Raw genomic sequence first — 21,113 nt, 5'->3', positions numbered from 1 at the left:
GTTGGCAGGACTCCTGGTTTTACTGCCAGGACGTCCCAGTCAGTGAGGAGTCGGTTCTTCCACCTTACTCGGCTAAGCGAGTACAGTCGGCTCCTTCTTTGACCATGTCGAAAGTGGAGAAGGAAGATGTAGACATCCTGGTGATCGCGCTAGTTGCGCTATTGCGGAAGGGTGTCATCGGAATGCATCTTCTGGAAGCCTTCTTTCAGTGGAGGATCCTACCCCTCCAGGCCAGAGCCCACCCCATGTGGAGGTACGGAGTACCGAATGACCCAACCCACATTCACTTTGAGGAATCAGGGCGGAGGTTTTGGAGAACAAGCACAAAACCATAACCCCCGTGTGTGACAACCCTAGGGGCACCGGCTGGTGCCCCCTCTCTTGGAGGAGAATTTCACCGAATGAGGTAAACTTTCATACGTTCAATACAAGTGAACTTCATTGTTGATGTCTTCTATCTTTGTTTTTGAACTTGTTTTCCCCATTCGACAGGCCTTTATGGCATTGGTCAGTTTCGTGCCGACGATCGATCACACGTCGATTGATGTGGAGAGTAACACCAAGCATCCAGAGGGCTTGGACGGTGATGAAGATTATGACGATGAAGATGAGACCGAGGAGGGTGACTGCGACGACGAACCCGAGGACGAGGCAGAATCTTCTCCGTTCGATGAAGTCCTGACTGAGGCTCGCACCAAGGCACCCCAGGACCTTGGATTCCGTGTTGGGCGCGCCAAGACTCTGAGAGTGACAAAACCGACTGTGTCACCCATGTCGACCCTCAGTTCCAAATGGGGTCGTAGGGAGCCTGAGGTGTTGCCACAGAAGGTCGCTTAGCAGCCCAAGACTATGGTTTCCAAGCCTCGGAAGGCCATCCAACCGCGCATAAAGGTTTACGTGCCACTGGCTTCGACGTAAGTATTTTCGCCAAGTGATTTTTTAATCGAGTAAGGTACTTCTAGTGATGGTTGATTTCTTTGTTGGTTTGTTGCAGGCCTCATACATCGACTGCATTGTGGAGCCCATGACTACACGTAAAGGACAGGCTGACACCAACGTTGCTTCCTCCAAAGGCAATTCTTGAACTCATTTGTTTTTCATTCGGGACTTGTGATTTTGCCTCCAAATGATTCTTCGAATGCCTTTCGACAATTGCGGGGCCGCGAGACGTGATCGAGCTTGACCCGGCCAGTCCTCCGGTCGTTGATGAAGTACCAAAGCAAGACTCGACTCTTAGCCAAGTGGCTAAGTACTCGGTTGCCAAGGTTGTGACTCCCGTGGTTCGGGGGACTACCTCAACTGGGGCGTCACTCGAAACTGGTGTGACTGCCACTCCGTCGCCTCCTCCCATAGCCAATATTTTCCACCTCACCATATCCCGGAGGACCAAGAAGGCGCACAAAAGGATGTCCTGGCCCAGCTGGGGCTAATGGTTGGACCATTGAAGGAGTCATATGATGGCAGCGAGGCTGTGGAGAAGAACATCCAGGTAAGTTCTTTTGTAGACATCGCTCCAATCGGGAATTGGAATATTTCCTTTGAATACATTTTTTGGTTTGTGATCCCAAGTGGGTTAGCTCCGGGGCACACCCACTAGCTGTTCACTTTCAGTGGGGGCGCACTGAATGCACCCACTGGGTATAGTCCTCGAGACTTCCATCGACTGAAGCCATCAGCGGTAGTCTTAGCTGCTATGTTCAATCGAGAGTGGTTGATGGGGTACGGGGCCCCTTGTCCCTCTTCTTATCCTTCCAATGGGGGCATGCTGAGCGCACCCACTGGATGTAGTCCCCGAGACTGCGATGACTGTGTCAGTCGGCGGTAGTCTTAGAGTTATCATTTATGTACTTCATATAATTGTGTTTATTGATGGCAGACTACGTGTGGGCTCGGGAGCCATTATGACGCCTTGGAGCGGGAGGTGTACGACCTACTTCTCGGTCTTGGTGCTGAAAAGGTTAAGAGTGAACGCCTAGAACAGGAGAAACATGCATTCGAAGGTAAACCTTTCCCGTGCAACTATCTTATAGTTCAATCTTTCTCCCCATCCATCTGAGGTTATATTACTAGATCGCATTTCTGAGAGGGTAAATACTTTTATTTCGTTAGTTACCATAAAGAAGTCCCGAGAGAAGAGGGATGACGATCTGGCATCATCCTGGAAGGAGGCCAACCAAAAAACCAGAGCAGCTGAAGCCAAGCTCAAGATAGTCGAAAAGCTTGAAGAGGAAGACCAGCTCCTGAAGGTTGTTGCAAAGAAATTTGGTGAAGAATTTGAGCAGCTGAAGAAGCATTATGCTGAGTGGGAGACCAAGTTCGAGGAGGTCACCACCAAGAGGGTTGAGTTGGAATAGTTTGTCGAAGACTACGACAAAGAGATGAGCGAGAACCTTAAAGGTATGGTGTGAATCTGAATGACCCCTTGTAGTAACTTTATGATTTGTGTGTGATGTTTCAAATCCTTTGATTTTCGTCTGCATACAGCTTTCTGTGTTGATGTCAATGAGGAGACCGGGAGGATTGAGAAGGAGTTGGATCCAAAGCAAGGGATCTTAAGGGATAACAATGCCAAGTGGCTCCAATAGGCCGTCTCGGAGATTTATCAAGAGGTTACCCCTAGTGAATAACTCCCCAAGGACGCTCAAGTCATTGTGGACCGAGTGAAGACAGTCCCTAGGAGACTGCAATTTGGAAGAAATCAGCGGCACGGGTCGTTGCTGACATCACCCTCTGACTCGTCCACATCCATTGCAAAGCAACAGACGAAGAGAAGTTGAAGAACCTCAAGCTCGTCAACTGGAAGAGCGCCAAGCTTGAGGACTACATGGAGATGTTCATGGTGGCTACCACTCGCATTGTTGATGGTATCGACCTCGACACCTTCGTTGAAGCTGTGGAGTCTTCGTCTTCTGAATGATGCTCGAAAAAAACATAAGTTTAATTTGCCTCGAAATGCCGAGTGGTTAATGTAACCTTCAAACTTTAATCGATCCTTGGGCTCCCTTTATCCACACTTTTTGCTTGAATGAGAACGTGGTTTCATTTGCTACATCTTCATTCGAATTTCGGTCTTCGAACTGTTGATGGATCTGTCCATCTTGACGTTCGAGTGTGGATTATTCCTTCATTGGAATTGTTTCTACTTTGGTGAAAGAGGGTTCGCAGCCTAGTTCCCGAGCATGGAGGTAGTCCTTGCCCGATGCAGGTTTTGGCTTAGGCGAAAATAGGTTCGCTGCCAAGGAATGATTGTCATGTTCATGTTGGCGTCCGAGTGAGGGTTGTGCTCACACTTGGAACCATTTTTACTTAGGCAAAAGCGGGTTCGCAGCTAAGCCCCCAAGTGTGGGAGTCGTCCTCACTCTTGGTGGGTTAGGACTTAGGCGAAAACATGTTCGCAGCTAAGGAATGTTTGTATTGTTCATGTTGGCAGCCGAGTGAAGGTCATGCCCACAATCGGAACAATTTTTACTTAGGATAAAGTAGGTTCACTTCTATGCCCCAAGCGTGGAGGGTTGTCCTCACTCGGAGTTGGTTTTAACTTAGGCAAATTATGATTGGCAACCAAGAAGTGAAGGTAGTCCTTGCGGACTAAACGATGGTCCTGTCCATCGTGGTATCTGAATGTGGGTTGTGCCCATAGCCCCCGAGTGCAGAGCTTTTCCTCACTCGAGGTAGGTTTTGTCTTAGGCGAAAACAGATCCACAACTAAGGAATGATTGCCCTGTTCATCTTGGCAGCCGAGTGAAAGTCATGCCCACACTTGGAACCGTTTGTAATTAGGTAAAAACAGGTTCACTGCTAAGCGCGTGATCATGGATGTTGTCCTCACTCGGGGGCAGTTTTATCTTAGGCGAATTATGATTCACAACCAAGAAGTGAAGGTAGTCCTTGCAGACTAAACGATGGTCATGTTCATCGTGGTATCCGAATGTGGGTCGTGCCCGCACTCGGAACTGTTTGTAGTTAGGTGAAAGCAGGTTTGCTGCTAAGCCCCAGAGTGTTGAGATCGTCCTCACTCGGGGAAGATCTTAGGGGAGATAGGGAAGGATGTTTCATCGGAGTGAGATGTTTAACGAAAAGGTGAAGAAGGAAAACACTTTATTCATCAAATCATTCGGAACTCCTACAGGAACTAAGATACATGTTCTATAGAACTTGCAGAGCAGATCCGCATTCCAGGTTCTGGGCTCTTCCATCTCATTTCTTAAGTTGTAAAGCCGATAAGCTCCATTGTGTAGGACCTTGGAGATTGCAAGGAGACCTTGCCATGGAGGCACCAGCTTGTGGTCCTTTTGATGGTCCACCTGGAGGACCAGATCACCCTCGTGGAAGGCTCGCCCTCTGACTTGTTTATCATGGTAGCCCCTTAGATCTTGCTGATACAGCGTGGACTGAATGAGGGCTAATTATCTCTCTTCTTCCAAGAGATCCAGACTATCTTGATGTGTTGCCTCGGCTTTAGCTTCAATGTATTACTCCACTCGGGGGGAGTTGTGATGTAAGTCACTCGGTAGAACACCTTCACATCCATACACCATGAAGAAAGAGGTACGCCTGGTGGAACGATTTAGAGTCGTCCGCATACCCCACATGACGGATGGCAGTTCTTCTACCCATGCACATGCGGTGTACTTGAGATCCCTCATCAATCGGGGCCTCAATTTTCGCAGTATCATACCATTCGCTCGCTCTGGCTACCCATTCGACTGCGGGTGAGCCACGAAGGCGTAATTAAGCTGCGTGCCTTGGGAATGGCAGAACTCATAGAACTCATCTGAATCGAAATTGGATGCATTGTCGGTGATGATATCATGAGGAACTCCGAATCTGAAGATAATTTGCCGAATAAAGCTGATGTGAGTTGTTGAATCCAGGATTTTGATGGGCTTTGCTTCGACTCACTTGGTGAAGTTATCCATCGCTACTAGCAGGTGGGTGAATCCACTCGACAAAATCCGTAAAGGGCCGACCATGTCGACACCCCACACGACAAATGGCCAGGTGAGCGGAATCATTTTCAACGCGGATGCAGGCTTATGTGACTATTTTTTTAGAACTTACATGTGACGCATAGGTCAACCAAGTCTATTGCTTCCTCATTAGCTCAGGGCTAATAAAAACCCACTCGGAAGGCCTTGGGCACTAGTGTCCGAGACGACGGGTGATGACCACAGGTTCCCGAGTGGATCTCGTGCAAGATTTGCAGTCCTTCCTGTGGGGAAATGCACTTCTGACTAACTCCTGTAGCACTTTTCTTGTATAGTTTGTCTCCCAAAACTTTGAAAGCTTTAGGCTGCCAAACTCCTGTAGCACTTCGACCGGCTTCCTCTTTGTCTTCAGGAAGTCCTTGCGGGAGCAAGTAATCCAGATAAGGCTGAGTCCATTCGGGCGTGATGACGAACATCTCATGGACGAGGTTAACCATGGCCGGGACGTTGATTTCAGTCGATTTGCAGCACCGACTGCATGTGGGGGTACCTCTGTAAAAGTATCTTCTCTAACCGAGGGGCGCGTAAATGTTCAAGGAACACGCCTTTTGTTATAGCTTGCCGAGTGGAACCGATCTTGGCCTAGTCATCAGCCGCATGATTCTTTGTTCGGGGCACATGGTGCAACTCTTACCCTTCGACATTCTTCCCTAGCTTCCTGACTGCATTGTAGTAAACCATCATGGACGGGATCCAAATGTCCCATTCCTTCATCACTTGATTGATGACAAGATCCGAGTCTCCGTAGACCATCACACGTCAGATACCAAGTGAGATGGCCATACGGATCCAGTACGGGAGGGCCTCGTACTCAGCCTCATTGTTCGATGAATCGAAGTGGATTTGGAGCACATAGCTCAATTGGTCTCCCGTGGGTGAAATGAGGACTACTCCTGCCCCCAAGCTATGGAGCATCTTGGCCTCGTTGAAGAACATAGTCCAATGCTCGGGGACACTAGGAGCCGACTGCTCTTGTTCTATCTATTTGACCAGGAAGTCCACGAGGGCCTGGGACTTGATATCTTTTTTGGCTTCAAATTTGATCTCCAACGGGAGGAGTTCAATTGCCCATTTGGCCACTCGGCCCATGGCGTCTCTATTGGCAGGATTTTCGACAAGGGGGCATCACTGATAACTATGACCGAGTGATCTTGGAAGTAATGGACCACCTTCTTCAAACTCGGGTAGATACCATAGGCAAGTTTTTGGTAATGTGGGTACCTTTGTTTGGAGTGTGTCAGGACTTCTGGGATGTAATAGATGGGCCATTGAACCTTGTATGCTTTGCCTTGTTCCTCGCGTTGTATGGTGAGAACTATGCTAACCACTTGGCTAGTGTATCATCCATGTGACGTGTTTGAGAAGTTCCCCAAACAGATGAATGAAAAGATTGTTTTCCCCTTTTCCGATTTGGTTCTTTGTATGATTTGTTCTTTCATATCTGGGAGCTTGCCGGCGACTACCGGCAAGGCTCCTTGCCGCGTTCGGTGCAACCATGGAAATCGCCAAGCGTAGCTTGAGACGAAATCGGGTGCTACGTAGTCGCTTGCTGTGTTGATCAGGTTCGCAACTGTTTGAAGGCGCTCTGTGGCCGTTCAGGTTGTTTGAACGAGTTCTAAACAAAGGCAAGGTGCACCGAACTTTGGGAAGGTCCCAGTACGCGCAAACTCCTCACACAAAGATTGGAAACTTTCGAAGGGAAAAAGCAAAGAATCTATCTACTTCAAATTTGAATCTCAAAGTCAAGAACTTATCTGTCTGCGCTGTGGTTGCGACGCGCTCGGATCTTTCGCCGCGGCGTAGGAGCCCTCGACGAGCAGGGAATCACCGCTCTTGGCAGTCTCTTCTCCGGCAAGGACCTCTTGCCGACAGTCCGTGACCGTCGCTTGGAGAAAGAGCCAGCCAGGGTGTGACCCCTTTGCTTTTCTCTTGCTAGGAAGTTCTTGCAGAGCCCCCGAGCGCGTCTTTGGGCGACGATGCGATGCTGTCAGGGGCGCAACACTCGCACTGGAGCGTGCGCCGGGGCTTCGGGACCGTGTGGCGCATCCTCAACGACTATGCATCGCTCCGCGGAGGTGCGTCCGCCGGAGTATGCGTCGGGGCCTTTGTGAAGCGCCCAGGCACGCCCTCGACAGCTGTGCGTTGGCCCCCGAGCGACGCATCGGCCTGACAATGCTGATCTTGGAACCTCCGCCTCCGTGCCCCGGTCGTGCATGTAGCAACGCGCTCGCGCAGGCCTTGGGAAGCCGTAGCAGAACAGGGCGCCAACCACGGTACCCCGTTTCCGGGGGAACGTGGCATAGCGCCCAAACTTCGATGGAGCCGGTGTTGAGCTTGCTCCAATTCACGCGTCTCTCCCCCCGCCCCTTACCTGGCGCGCCGAAGATGTCGGCGATGCTAGGTCGACACCTATGGGGATCAACTGATACCCTTGTGATCGCAGGGCGGGGAAAAACAACGTCAAGAGTAGACCTAACAATCAACACCCGGTAAGCCTTTTTACCCAGGTTCGGGCCTCTTACGCGTAAAACCCTACGTCCTGCTCGTCTGGTCGTGTTAAGCATTCTTTTGTTGTTCATTACAGTGATGATAACCGTCTTCTTGACCGATCTCCAAAGAGTCTAACCCCTTATGAATGAGCTAAGGGCCTCCTTTTATAGGCAAAAAGGGTCACCTACAGTGCTCGATGGTAGGTTCACGAGATGTTACAGTGAACCTAGAGCGGCGCTTATCCATCTACCGCTGTCAGGTGCATTAAATGCACGTCTTGTCCTTGTCAGCTAAGTGCTGGTGAGGACATGCGTCCAGGCGTTTCGACACCTGGGCGCCCCGCTGGCACATGCGGAATGCGCTGGAACTCGGGGGGCGGTGGCACTGTGGCAAGGGCCGTCGCCCTCTAGTGCTTTGCCACGTCATCCTGGTAAGGGTGCTTGCCCGGGCCTTGGATCTTCGTCCCGGCAAGGAAGCTTGCCGGGGGCTTTGGCTGTCTTCTCAGCGAGGGAAGCTCGCCAGGGTCTTGTGCTTGGTGCGTTCATCACGTCTATCAAACGGGCGTGGCCTTGGGCGCCTTCCCGGCAAGGTAGGCTTGCCGAGGGCCTTGGATATCTTGGGGTGCATCTTGTCTGGGCTCTGCCACGCCCTTCTGTCAGGGGATCTTCGCGCCCGTGCACAAGTCTGGGACACTAGAGACCCCAGTCTTTAGTGCACCAACACGGTGACAACTATCCAAGCCCACTCGGTGACTCCGAGACGCACAAAGTGGAGACCTAACCCTAAATTGTTTTGTTCGTCTACTCTATGAGATTCAATTTGTGGTTGGAGACAGTGAAATCCATGGATGGTTAATGGGCGCAAACTCATGCCCAAGAATCATAATCAATGATCGCAAGAGGAGTCTGAACTTTACCCTAACTTGGTGAAGTCTCACTATGGCGATGGCGGTGGCGTAGATTGCTGCCAACAATGAAGGAATGTGGTGGCGAGGTTGTGCTGGAGATGAGATGGTGGTCCATAGACAAGAGAAGTGGCATCACACAGGTACAGATGGCCGAAGAGTTGAAGTAATTTTCAATCTTGGGTCCACAGAGGTTATATACCCTGTAGCTATGAGTGACACCAATTCAGAAATGTATGCGCCACCGAGTTTCCTAACTGCCTAGGGCAAATAAACTCGGTGAGGTCAAGATTGGTTGTACCGAGGTTCAAATACAAGATCAACCCTAGTGCTTCGGTGAGACCGAGTTTGTGGAGTTAGTCACACCGAGGGGCGTGTGGGAGGTTTTGGAAGTTAGCTCTTTGTCGAGACGGATCTTTGAGTGCTCTTCACTCAGAGTATCTGAAAAGTGCTTGGTCAAATTTTGTGATGAAGCATGAATAGAATTTAGGATGAGAAAGCATAGATACCAAGAGAGCTGTACTTAGGAATTCTCGTATATCCAATTGGCCAAGGAAAATGAAAATCCAAATAACAATAATTGCATATCCTTGAATGAGCAAAAATATGCATACCAACATGCTCACACAATAAGATGTCAAATTAAACACGGCAAACATGAACAACCACTCTAGTATCTACCAAGAAATTTGGCAATGCCAATGTCACCTATATGTGAGTATATGGAGCCAAGCAAGAATACTTGATCATAGGTCATACTCATCGGTTAAGCACAAGTGGGGTTGCCACTTTTACATAAAGCATTCAATGTGTTCACATCTTTAAGAGGTGCTTTAACTCAAGTCTTAGAGTAAATCACCCCTTGATGTGACATCCCCCTAAGAGGGATAAAATGACCTTGGGTTTTGTTGTGGAAGACTTCATGTAGGTGTAGTGGTGGTGGATGCTCAATGTTGATGAAGATCATCTTGAGTTGGGAGCAAGCCTTTTGTTTCATACTCTTCTCAACTACATGGGTTAGTCCTGCACGAGGAACAAATACAAGGATATCTATGGACGTGGAGTGAAGTACATATGAGATGATGTCCATTGATACTGTATTTACCTTGTCCCTTGCTCACCTTTGAGGGAATGTGTGACTCCTTGAAATAATGTGTATAGTTGGAGTTGATTGCAAATAGTTCTTGCGAAAATGAATAAGAGTTAATTTCGTTGGCGGAGTCACCCATCAAGAACTTCTATAATTCTTCTTTCTAGGGACCCACGTCAACTTGATGAGGATCCTTGGAGTTGAGGTAGCACTTGTTGAAGTAGATCTAGTGGTGGCCTTGGGAATCCAATTGATTATGGCTTGTGATTCATTTTCAAATGAGTAAATCTCCACTTGAAGCTTGTCCTTGCCCTTGAGCTTGTGGTCTTGTAGTGGAAGCTCATCTTGAGCATTTGTTACCTTGGGGAGAGTAGGATCATACTTCTACTTTTGGGGAGCAAACTTCGGGTTTGGGTATTGACCTTCTTACCATTAAACTCCATTGGCATTGATGTAGCCAATTCCTTGTTTCTTTCGATGTCCTTGTTGCTTGTATACAATCTCCTCAAATTGCTTACTTCTGGCAAGACTCTTGAAGACACCTCCCTCTATAATTCATTTCAATAAATCTTTTTGTTCCTCAAGTGTAACTTGGATAAGAGAATCATTAGTGTAATCAAAAGAGCTACTAGCAACATCATCATCAGATTTAGCATTAGTGTTGTTATTGCTAGATGAAGAAACTTTCTTGACTTTGTTACTAGTTTTCTTAGATTTAACTTGTGGCACAAAAGTAGACAAGAATAATCATTTGGCTAGATAAGTAGAACTCTTCTTTCAAATATCATCATTGATTGCTTTTAGAAACTCATGCTCTTGTTCTAAATTTATCTTCTCGAAGCATAGCTTCTCATGAGTGCTTGCAAGCTCTCTATGATCCTCTAGAGTAGATTCATGGGTTAACTTAAGCGTGTATAATTCTTTAGTTAGACACTCAATCTCCTTCTTATCATCATCACACAACTTATCTTGAATTGCATGATTATGATCAAGTTCATTTACATTTTTAGTACTAGTTTTATCAAAGAACAAGTAATCATCTCCAAGTAAGTCATCCTCGTCACTTTTAAAGTCAAAGTATTTGGGTTGTGATATCTTGGGGCCTTTAGCCATGAAGCAGTTTTCGATACCTTCATTTTGTGAATCAAATAAGTCATAGGAGTTGAAGGATACGAGTGCAATACCGACAACACATCCATCTTGACTATAGTCACAGTTGGCATGGTAGCTTCTCTCGGACAGGTTGTCAGACTCGGAACCGGATACCCACTCACTAACATGACCTTGATGTCTTCATCTTGAGTGGCTCTTGGTGTACTTGTCCTTTGTAACAGCCCAGAACCGACGCTCGAGAATATTCCTCTTTTATTCCATTGTTGCAGTGTGATTTACTTGGCTGTCGCATTCATCATTGCATCATGTGCATCATTCGCATTGCATCGGCAATTCATTGCCGTCATTTTTCAATACTTGCATCCGTTGTTAATTGTCAGTTCTCTTCATTTTTATAGTCGACAGTTTCGAGACCAACCACACACGCACACGCGAGTGTCATCGTTATATATTATTTTTTAGAGTGTATATAAGGCTTTCTCAGATTTGGTTGAAAGTTGACGTGCAGTCTTGTTTTAGTGTAGGTAGGTCGCGTGCAATATTTCATCACAATCAGAATCCGTTGGACACGTGAATCATTAACCTATAGCGGCACTATAGCCCCTCATCACAATCAGAATCCGTTTGACACGGAAAGTTATGAGACGTTTTCCGTTTTAAAACTCAGATGTCGGGCTGCTCATTTTGTCTCTCATCTCCACCTAGCCCCTCTACAGAGTGCACCGACCTGCATGCAGCCTAGTCCAAAAACTTCCTCGGACCCGAAACGTCAGTCCATGACCAATGGTTCTGGATCAACCCCGTAATATCATAAACCATCATCGATTTTTAATTAGATTACCTTACCTATTTATTTGGATCATCCGATATAAGGGTCGCTTTTAGGTCTAAGCTAGCCATCCTACGTGTATATATAGCAGTCCGATCCTAATTTCTAGGAGAGACGTCCCGTCCACTCATCCGGTCGCACACCCGCGTGGCCGCGTCTTCTGCATCCAGCCACAGCCAAGGGTTTCCTGGTTGACATGTCAAGCCCCGCCGGCGGCCACAAGCACCGGAGTTCCACTGGTGATGCGTGTCACGCCCCATGAACCTTCTCCTCTTGCTCTCACCTCTTTCTTCCCTGTCCCTCACCTCTCTTTCTCTCTTTGTTGACAGGAACACCCATGGCGCCTCTACTTCGAGGCCTCGCGCCACGACCAGGTGCCCCATCAACCCTGACCTGCCCGTCGGTCCTCTCCTCCCCACCTCGCACCGCAGCTCGTGCACCACCGGCGACCAGTAGGGGTCCGTGCTATCCCCACGCCCTTGTTCCTACTTCCTCTCCTGCTATCATGTCTCTCTCGCTCTCTACAGCAAGAATGCTCGCCACCTCCGTTCGAGCACCGCAGCAGCCGTCCGAGCCCCTCCCAGCCGGATTTGCACCCGAGCACTCCCGTGTATCCATTCCCGGCCTCCGAGATCTCCGTCATCGCCGGCGCATCGCGCCGCTTGCCTCTGTACCCTGATGATGTGAGGGGGAACGGAGGGGATTGGGTTAAGCAAACCCCTCCTACCAAATGGGCGCGCGAGAATATGTGGGGTTTCTGGACCCCTGATGATTTTTCTCTCAAATCCTCTCCAGTCCCCCTTAACCAAACGAGGCCTAACTGAAAGTATTCTAGATCCGTTCTCACAGTCCATGTTATTTAGGGTTGGCACTACTTCTGGTAAGGAGCATATCGTAGCCAATCTGGTGAGGCAAGCGAGCTAGCAAGCTGGATGTCCCAAGTTCGGGTCCAGGGCTGGCCCCATTTTTGCCCAGTGCCATGTTTATTTTGCACACCACACTCCTGTCACTTGGGCCTGATCTATTCCTAAGCTGCTGCACTATGATGCTTGAGGCCTAAGCATGTTTTCTTTTCTCGGATGTGTAGATTTTGGCCTTTTCCAGCGCATGCATATTTGTAGAAAAATACATCATTTCAAAATACTAATAACTAATTAACTGTGCATCATATGTAAACACTTTATATATGCAAGATGTTCAGAATTTTGTGTACATTAAGAATATTACACTTTCACACATGTTAAAATAGTTAAACTTGGTGTTTGCACTGTTTTGCGTGATGCCATATTTAAATGATTTAATTCATAGCAAAATAACCGTGTATCGGATATAAAAACCTTATACATGAACAATACTTAGAATTTTGTGTAGAATCACAATATACAACTTTTGACCATGGTTAAAATGTTTAAACTTGCTATTTAATTAAATTTGGATAGATGCTATGTAAAAGTTGTTTAATTCATACCTAATTAACCGTAGATCCAACTAAAATATTCCACATATGTACCTTGACTTGAAAAATGTGTGAAATAATATGGTGACATTTATTTCGGTGTTTAACAAATCTAAAATTGTGTTATAGGCGGAACGGTACCGAATCTTAATTTGCATATGGGACTTTCCGGAATTGTTATTCCGGCCTTATTTAAACTTGGCTAGAATTTCATGTAGTTTCATAATATCTTGTTCATCCATGTTTTAACATGCTTGTGGCCATTATTTGCATACATTTTGCATTCATGGCATATCATCTTGTGTTGCTCATATCTTTTAAACCGTAGCTCCGTTTAAATGATTTATACATGTAAATCGACTAAAATGACATGTAGAATCACATGATCCACTTTATTTTGCTGTTTAATAAATATAAAATGTGTATTTTTCAGATCTGGGCCAATTGTGAAATTAACATATGGGGTTATTTTGGAGATGCTATATGTTGTTTCTGGCACCATATGAAATGCCTAGATATATAGTTTATTGTGCTTCACCTCTTGCCATGTTGAACAACGTTTACTATTGTCATGTACCAAAACGGGAGTGAACTAAGTTATTCAAATATGGTGTTTCGTCAATAAGGAACTTGATGCATATTGAGCTTCATTTAATGTGTAGTGATAAATTGTTGTGCTTTGTCTTGTCGTGCATAATTAAATGGACATGCATCATATTTGATTATGCATCATGTCATGCATATATTGTGGTGTTTATCGTGTGTTTATTGTTATTTCCGGATTGTTTCTTCTCGATAGAGTTCCGAACCGCTTTGGAGTGTGAGGATTCGTTCAACTATGTTGGTTCGTCTACTTCACGGATTCGTTTTTCTTCCAAGCGGGATCACATCAAAGAGGATCATTTCCCTAGATACCATGCTAGTTGTCTCGTTTCTATCGCTATGTCTCACTGCCTATCACCTGTTATGTCAAGCCTCCCAACATTGCCATGAAAAGCCTCAAACTCCCTCCATATACCAGCAAACCTCTGTTTGCCTATGCTACCGCTTGCTAACCTTTTTATAGTGTTGCTAGTTGCAGGTGCAGTTGCTTCCATGTGAAAACATGGATTCCTTGTTATATCACCATATTATTGTTGTTTAATTTAATGCACCTATATATACTTGGTAAAAGGCGGAAGGCTTGGCCTTCTAACTCGGTGTTTTGTTCCACCTTTGTCGTCCTAGTTACTTGTGTACCAGTGTTATGTTCCATAATTGAACGCTCCTAACATGCTTGGGGTTGCTATGGGGACCCCCTTGGTTTTTGTTTTGGGATAAAACTCTTCCGGCAAGGCCCAACATTGGTACTGCATTTGCCTAATAACTAATAAAAAGCATAGAGACCCGCCGGCAACCACGGATAATTAATCAACCCCCGAGCCACTCCTCCTATGAGCATTGGTCCAACCGAGAGTACTGTGCGGGGCCAACCAAGGGCAGCTTGGGTGATTTCTATCAGGCCACCATACACTAGCTTATCTGATCATGTACTGAGAATGAGATATGTGGCTCTTATCAGGTTTGTCGACACGTTAGGTGGACTTGCTGGATTTGTTTTACCTTTCTCGAGCATCTTGCGCGAGGGATTCTGAGGATACTTTGGGCTATCTCGAGGTTGAGGTTTTCCACCAGGAACCCGAGGAGATCACGGGCATTTTCGTGGTCGAGGTTTTCAACGAAGCTTGTGGTAGTTTGTGATGGACTAGTTGGAGCACCCCTGCAGGGTAAAATCTTTCTGAGAGCCATGCCCTCGGTTATGTGGCAACTTGGAAACTTTGTTTAACACCTGGTCATCGCAAACTTGAAGTAAACTTAATTAAAATATTCCAACTATGCGTGTAACCATGACTGTCTCTTCTTGTGAGTTATGCATCCGGAACAAGACATGGTGGGGTTATGTCTGATCTAAGTAGGTGTTCAGGATCACTTCAAGATAATTATTAGTTCACGTCCATTTGTGCGTAGATCTCTTCTTTAATTCTTGTATTCGTAAGTTATCCACTCAAATAAATGCTTAGTTGCTTGCTGGAGCCTCTCCACTTAACCATACCTCACCCATTAAGCTTTGCTAGTCTTGATACCTTTAGAAATGAGATTGTTGAGTCCATATGGCTCACATATTTCTACAACAATAGTTGAAAGTAGAAGTAAAGCGACACTTTGACGTGAGCGCGGTGGTTGTTCTATTTGGAGTTTCTTCTTCTTCTTCTTCATCGATCATAGGATGGGTTCCAGGCTGGCAGCATGGCATAGAAAGGATGGACGTTGTTCTTTTATCAATTGATTTCATTTGTAGTCGTACCTTTCTCTTCTACATGGTGTTTGAATGTATTGTTGTATTGATGTGTTCATGTTGTACCATGTGGAAAGTGTAACCCAATTCCATATACTCATCTCTTCTGTACATGTACTTGTAACGATATGCATTCTTGCCAAACAACAAGATGCACTTCTATCCCTGTCGAGGGCCTCTTGCCACAACAAGGATAAGATCGCATTTTGGGTGTTACAAGTTGGTATCAGAGCAGTACCGACCTAGGAGCCACTTGATTGATCGAACTTGGTCGAGTCGAGTCTAGTGAAAAACTACTTTGAGTCTAGTTATATATCGGATAGTAGGACTCTTTTTACTCCTCTTCTATGCTCTAGTGAGAAATCTTGACGTAAGAATTTTAGTTCTAATCCTTTTCTCATGCAATTTTTTTAGGATCACACGGGTATTTTGGAGCCTCTATAATGTCAATGTGATGGAATTCTGGCTTGGTGCCTCCTGTCTAACTTGATTTCTTCCGGGGAGTTGAGCTACAAAGAGTTCTTGACACATTGCTATTGTTCAGTTTCCTTAGTATATCAAGACGGGGGATTTTCGAAAGTGCTTCAATACTCGGTCTTTCTTACAATAGACAATCTCAATATGTATTGTCAGATATGCTCCATCAAGCCTTGTAGTTCTCCACGCCTAGGGAGCGTATTCGGGCATCATTTCAATATGACAATCCAATGTACGATCGAGCCCGTGCGAACCTTACCACAAAAATATCGAGCGAAATCTCTGTCGTATATTTGTTTCCGCCTTGTTTTGTAAGCCTCATCTTTTGTTTTATTAGAGTATTGTAATTCCGGTTTCTTTGATGTCAAGTGGTGATTTCATATCTTTTTTTAGTGGTGTTCTCATATTTCCATGTCAGTGCTAATTAATTCTTTTGCTCAATCAAATTGTCTTATCAATTCTTTTTAAACCAGAGTTGTCATGTCAATTCTTTCGATCCGGCGTGCTTCTCTTCAAGTTAATTCAATCTTCTCCAATATTTGCAAGATCAATCCTCTTATTTCTTTCCGGAGTTCATCTCATTTGTCCCAAGTTGTCTTTTGTTTTTCCCCGCCCTCCCGCCCTTTTGGTTCAACTATTAAATTTTCATCCAAATGCCTTTCTTTTTAGTTATCCTTCAGCTATCTCTTCGTTCGTAATGTATCTGGGGATTCTTTGTGAAGATTCTCAGGATTTTCGAGTTCATCAGTTCTTCATTCTTCGTTTTTGTTTTCTTCTTTGGTGAATTCAATTCAATCTTTCTGTGTTCATCATATCTTTTCATTCGCTAAATGCTTTCCCGTGTTGAAAATTCTTATCCAAACCTCTCTTATTTATTCATCCCTCTCTATTCTATCCGGAGTGCTGAAGATATCACAAAAGACTTTCTTCTCCATTCATATCCTCCTAAATTATTTCGAGGGTCTCACCTCATCTATTTTAATTCATACCGGTGCCATCTATCTTCTAAGCAATCTTTTCAATGGTGTTTTCTTTTGAGTCGGCCCATAACCCACGGGTTTTCCTGGATCTTACCTCACTCTTTTAATCTTTTCCAGAGATCTTGATTCTTTAAAATGTGACGTAAGAATGAAGTCCTTCAGTCTTATTACTTCTCAAAGATCGTTTTCAAATATTTTCTTCGTTGGCTCAACTTTTCCTTATCCTTTGTACTGGAGTGTGTCATTAATTTTGGTGGTGTTCCTTCTCATATTCTCAGCTTAGAAGACCGAAGAAGTGTTCCTCTTAAATCTTTGTCCATTCTTTTGAAGATTTGTTGTCTCAGCTTCGTGATCTCTCTCATTTTTTTTCAATTGTGAGAAATTCCTTCCATATCTATCTGCTGCATTTCAAGGCCATCATTTCAGAAGATTTCTTCGTTCTCAACTTTTAGCTTTCGTTCTCAAATTCTTCTCAATTGTGTCTCTTCATTCGTCTCTTAATTATTCCCGTGCCTTGTTCAAGTTGTTTATTAGGCGGATCATGATCTATTCGCTCTCTTGTATCTTAATTCATTCAAGTTTTCTCATTCGTTTCAATTCTTACCGGTGTTTCATTGAAGACTTGTTCAAGTTTGTTCTCTCCATCTCCAATGTTTCAAGAAGAATAAGTGGTATGCTAAATTTTTCATCAATTTAACCTGATGAAGGATAAGCATAACATAGTTCTTATTCTTCTTTGATCAAAGTGATTTCAATCTTTCTTCCAGAGTTGTTCATGATATCTAACTCTTTATCCCAAGTGTTCTTATCTTTTCTTTTACAAAGTTCCATGCATTTGTCAAGTGTCACTTCACGAAGTTCCATCGAAATTTTTGCAAGTCCACAATCTATTATTTTCAACCTTCATTTCATTTTATTATTATCTTGTCCTGCAGGCTCTTCATGGTGGTTCTTCAAGGATGTAAATCATTCTCAAGGTGTTCTTCAAGATTCTTGTTGGAGAACCTCAAGTGTTCTTTCTCTTTCATTTCAAAGTGCAATTCTCCCTCCATTGTCCTTTTAGGTGGTGTTATAGCATTCTTGATTATGAGGAGTCTCTAAGAGAATTTGTTTCAAGATTGAGATATTTAAACACACTGATTCATTCATTCATGAGATATTTTAAACCCATGATTTCTTCATTGTAGTATCTTGAAATGGATTTCACCTAAAGCTTTTCCTAGGGATTGTTTCTATTATGGTGGTTATCGTTGATCCATGTTCTCAATGTATCCTATTTGTGAAATAAGTTTTGCATCTCTTGTTGGTCCCAAGCAATCCTTGTTTCCGTTAGTGGTCGGTTGTCACCTCATTATTTGAGATGGTTTTCATAAGTCCACAACAAGCTTGTTCTTTTCATTGTTGATTTTCCAACAACGTCGCTCTATTATTCTTGTAACGATGCTTGTCAAATTCAGTTGTGGTAGAAGTAGTCATTTTCTTATCCATTCTTTCCTTTCTAGTGATCTAGTTCCTATTCTTTTGTTTAAGAGGCGTTGTGATGTTTCTCTCTTTGAATCAATCATCTCGTCTTATCAAGATCATGTTCTTTCATTGCTTATCCATTTAGTCGGAGTGTTGTGTTCTCTCAGGTTCTTTCCATTTGTCAAATTTTGCCACTATTTCCTATGGATGTGCTGCCGAAATTTTGTTTGAATTCTCGCGGTCCTCATGTATTTTTTCATGGCAACCTCCAAGATTCATTGCATTCGCTCGTTTGTAAAACAAGCAAGTAAGTTTTTACCTGTTCATTATCTCATCCACTTCCCCCTTTCAGTCTAATATCTCAGGTCGAGATCTTTTGTTAGCGGAGTAGAGTTGTAACATCCCAGAACCGACGCTCCAAAAGATTCGTCTTTTATTCCATTTTTGTTGTGTGATTTATTTGGGTATCACATTCATCATCGCATCATGTGCATCATTCACACCGCATAGGCACTTCATTGCAGTCATATTTTCAAAACTTGCATCCGTTGTTAGGTGCCGGTTCTCTATGTTTTTGTTGTTGGTTGTTTCGAGACCAATCACAAAAGCACGCGCCCGTGGCATCACTATATATTGTTTTTAAGTGTGTATAAGACTCTCTCGGATTGGGTTGAAAGTTGGTGTGTCGTCTTGTTTCAGTGTAGGTAGGCAGCGTGCCAAATTTCATCGCAATCAGAGTCCGTTTGACACCTGACTCGTTAACCTGTAGCGGCACTATAGCCTGTCAAATTATGACAAAATTTTGGTTTTAAAACTCTAATGTCGGGCTGCCCGTTTTCCCCTCTCATCTTTGCCTAGCCCCTGTGCACAGTGCACCAACCTACGCGCAACCTAGTCCAAAAACTTACCCGGCCACGAATCGCCAATCCATGACCAGTGGGTCCGGATCAACCCCGTGATACCCCAAACCATCATTAGTTTTTAAATTGGACTCCCTAACCTATTTATCCGGACCATCTGATCTAATTGAAGGGCCGCTTTTAGCTCTAATCTAGCCATCCGACCTATATATAGCAGCCCAACCCTAATTTCTAGGAGAGATGTCCCGTCCATCCATCCCATTGCACGCCAGCGTCTTCTGCATCCAGCCACTGTCAAGGGTTTCCTGGTTGCCATTTCAAGCCCTCCTGGCGGCCACAAGCAGCAGAGTCCCCCAGTGATGCATGTCACGCCTCATCAACCTTCTCCTCCTGCTCTCACCACTTTCTTCTGTGTCCCTCACCTCTCTCCCTCTCTCGCTATTGACATGAATGACCATGGCGCCTCTGCTTTGAGGCCTTGCGCCGCGACCAGGTGCCCTATCACCCCTGACCTGCTTGGCGCTCCTCTCCTCGCCACCTCACACCACAGTTCGTGCGCCGCAGGCGACCAGTATGGGTCCGTGCTCTCGCCATGCCCTTTCTTATTTCCTACTTCCTCTCGTGCTCTCATGTCTCTCTCCCTCTCTGCAGCAGGAATGCAAGCCACCTTCGTTCAATTACAGAAGCAGCCGTCGGAGCCCCACCCAGCAGGAACACTATCTTGAGGTTGAGATTTTCCATCAAGAACCCAAGGAGATCACGAGTTTTTCCGTGGTTGAAGTTTTCGACAGAACTTGTGGTAGTTTGTGATGGACTAGTTGGAGCACACGTGGAGGGTAAAATCTTTCTATGAGCCGTGCCCGCGGTTATGTGGCAACTTGGAAACTTTGTTTAACACCCGATCATAGCAAACATGAAGTAAATTTAATTAAAATATGCCAACTGTGTGTAAGTGTGACTGTCTTTTGTCGTGAGTTCTGCATCCGGAAGAGGACAGGATGGGGTTATGTCTGACATAAGTAGGTGTTCAGGATCACTTCGAGATCATTATTAGTTCACATCTGTTTAAGCGTAGATCACCCCTTTAATTCTTGTACTCGTAAGTTAGCCACTCGAATAAATGCTTAGTTTCTTGTTGCAGCCTCTCCACTTATCCATACCTCACCCATTAAGTTTTGCTAGTCTTGATACCTTTGGAAATGAGATTGCTGAGTCCATGTGGCTCACAGATTACTACAACAACAATTGAAGGTAGAGGTAAAGCGACACTTTGACGTGAGCGCGATGATTGTTCTATTTGGAGTTTCTTCTTCTTCTTCATCGATCATAGGATGGGTTCCAGGTCGGCAACCTGGGAAAGAAAGGATGGAAATTTTTCTTTTATCGTTTGATTTCATTCCTACTCGGACCCTGCTCTTCTACATGGTGTTTGAAAGTATTGTTGTATTGATGTGTTCAAGTTGTAGCGTGTGGAGTGTGTAGGACAATTCCATATACTTATCTCTTCTACACAAGTACTTGTAGCGATATCCATTCTTGTGAAGTGACAAGATGTGCTTCTATCCCTGTTAAGTGCCTCGTGCCAAAATAGGGATAGGATCGCATCTTGGGCGTTACATGCTTCTTCTCTGATTCCTTGCTTCTCTCGGACGGTCTTTGTTCATAACGATCTTCTCTACTCCTTCTCTCTCTTCGAGGTGACTCATCCCTTGAGCTTCATCTTCTAGTTGACTCTTCTATTATTTTGTGGGGGGAGAGTACTCATTGGAGTAGTGTCAGGGCCTTCCACAATTGTAGCAGTTTCGATCACGACTAGATGAACGCTTCTCTTTGTATCTTGAATTGGAGCTTATCTATTTTCCTCTACTCTTGTAGAACTTGTTGAATTTCTTGACCATCAGGATTTTCTCTTCATTTGTGATAAGGTTATCATTCGAAGTAGTAGGAGTATCGCTTGAATCTTTGTAAGAACCGCTTGACTTGTTATGAAGCTCTTCTTTGTCCTTGAGTGACATTTCATGAGCAACAATCCTTCCAATGACTTCCGTTGGCTTGAGATCTTTGTAGTTTGGCATCATTTGGATCAATGTGCCATTGTGTCGTACTTTCCATCCAAGGCTCTAAAGC

General features: G+C 44.9%; 1 long non-coding RNA gene across 1 annotated transcript; it reads left to right on the top strand.

Moving 5' to 3' along the window:
- The first annotated feature begins 11,556 nt into the window (after positions 1-11,556).
- LOC123411134 lies at positions 11,557-16,074 on the top strand. The gene is made up of 2 exons (XR_006613193.1): positions 11,557-11,872; positions 15,620-16,074. It is a non-coding gene; the product is annotated as an uncharacterized LOC123411134 (long non-coding RNA).
- Positions 16,075-21,113: the final 5,039 nt, after the last annotated feature.

Source organism: Hordeum vulgare, chromosome 7H (assembly GCF_904849725.1).
Source record: "Hordeum vulgare subsp. vulgare chromosome 7H, MorexV3_pseudomolecules_assembly, whole genome shotgun sequence".
NCBI classification, from domain to species: Eukaryota; Viridiplantae; Streptophyta; class Magnoliopsida; order Poales; family Poaceae; genus Hordeum; species Hordeum vulgare.
This window is presented reverse-complemented; position numbering and strand designations above follow the sequence as displayed.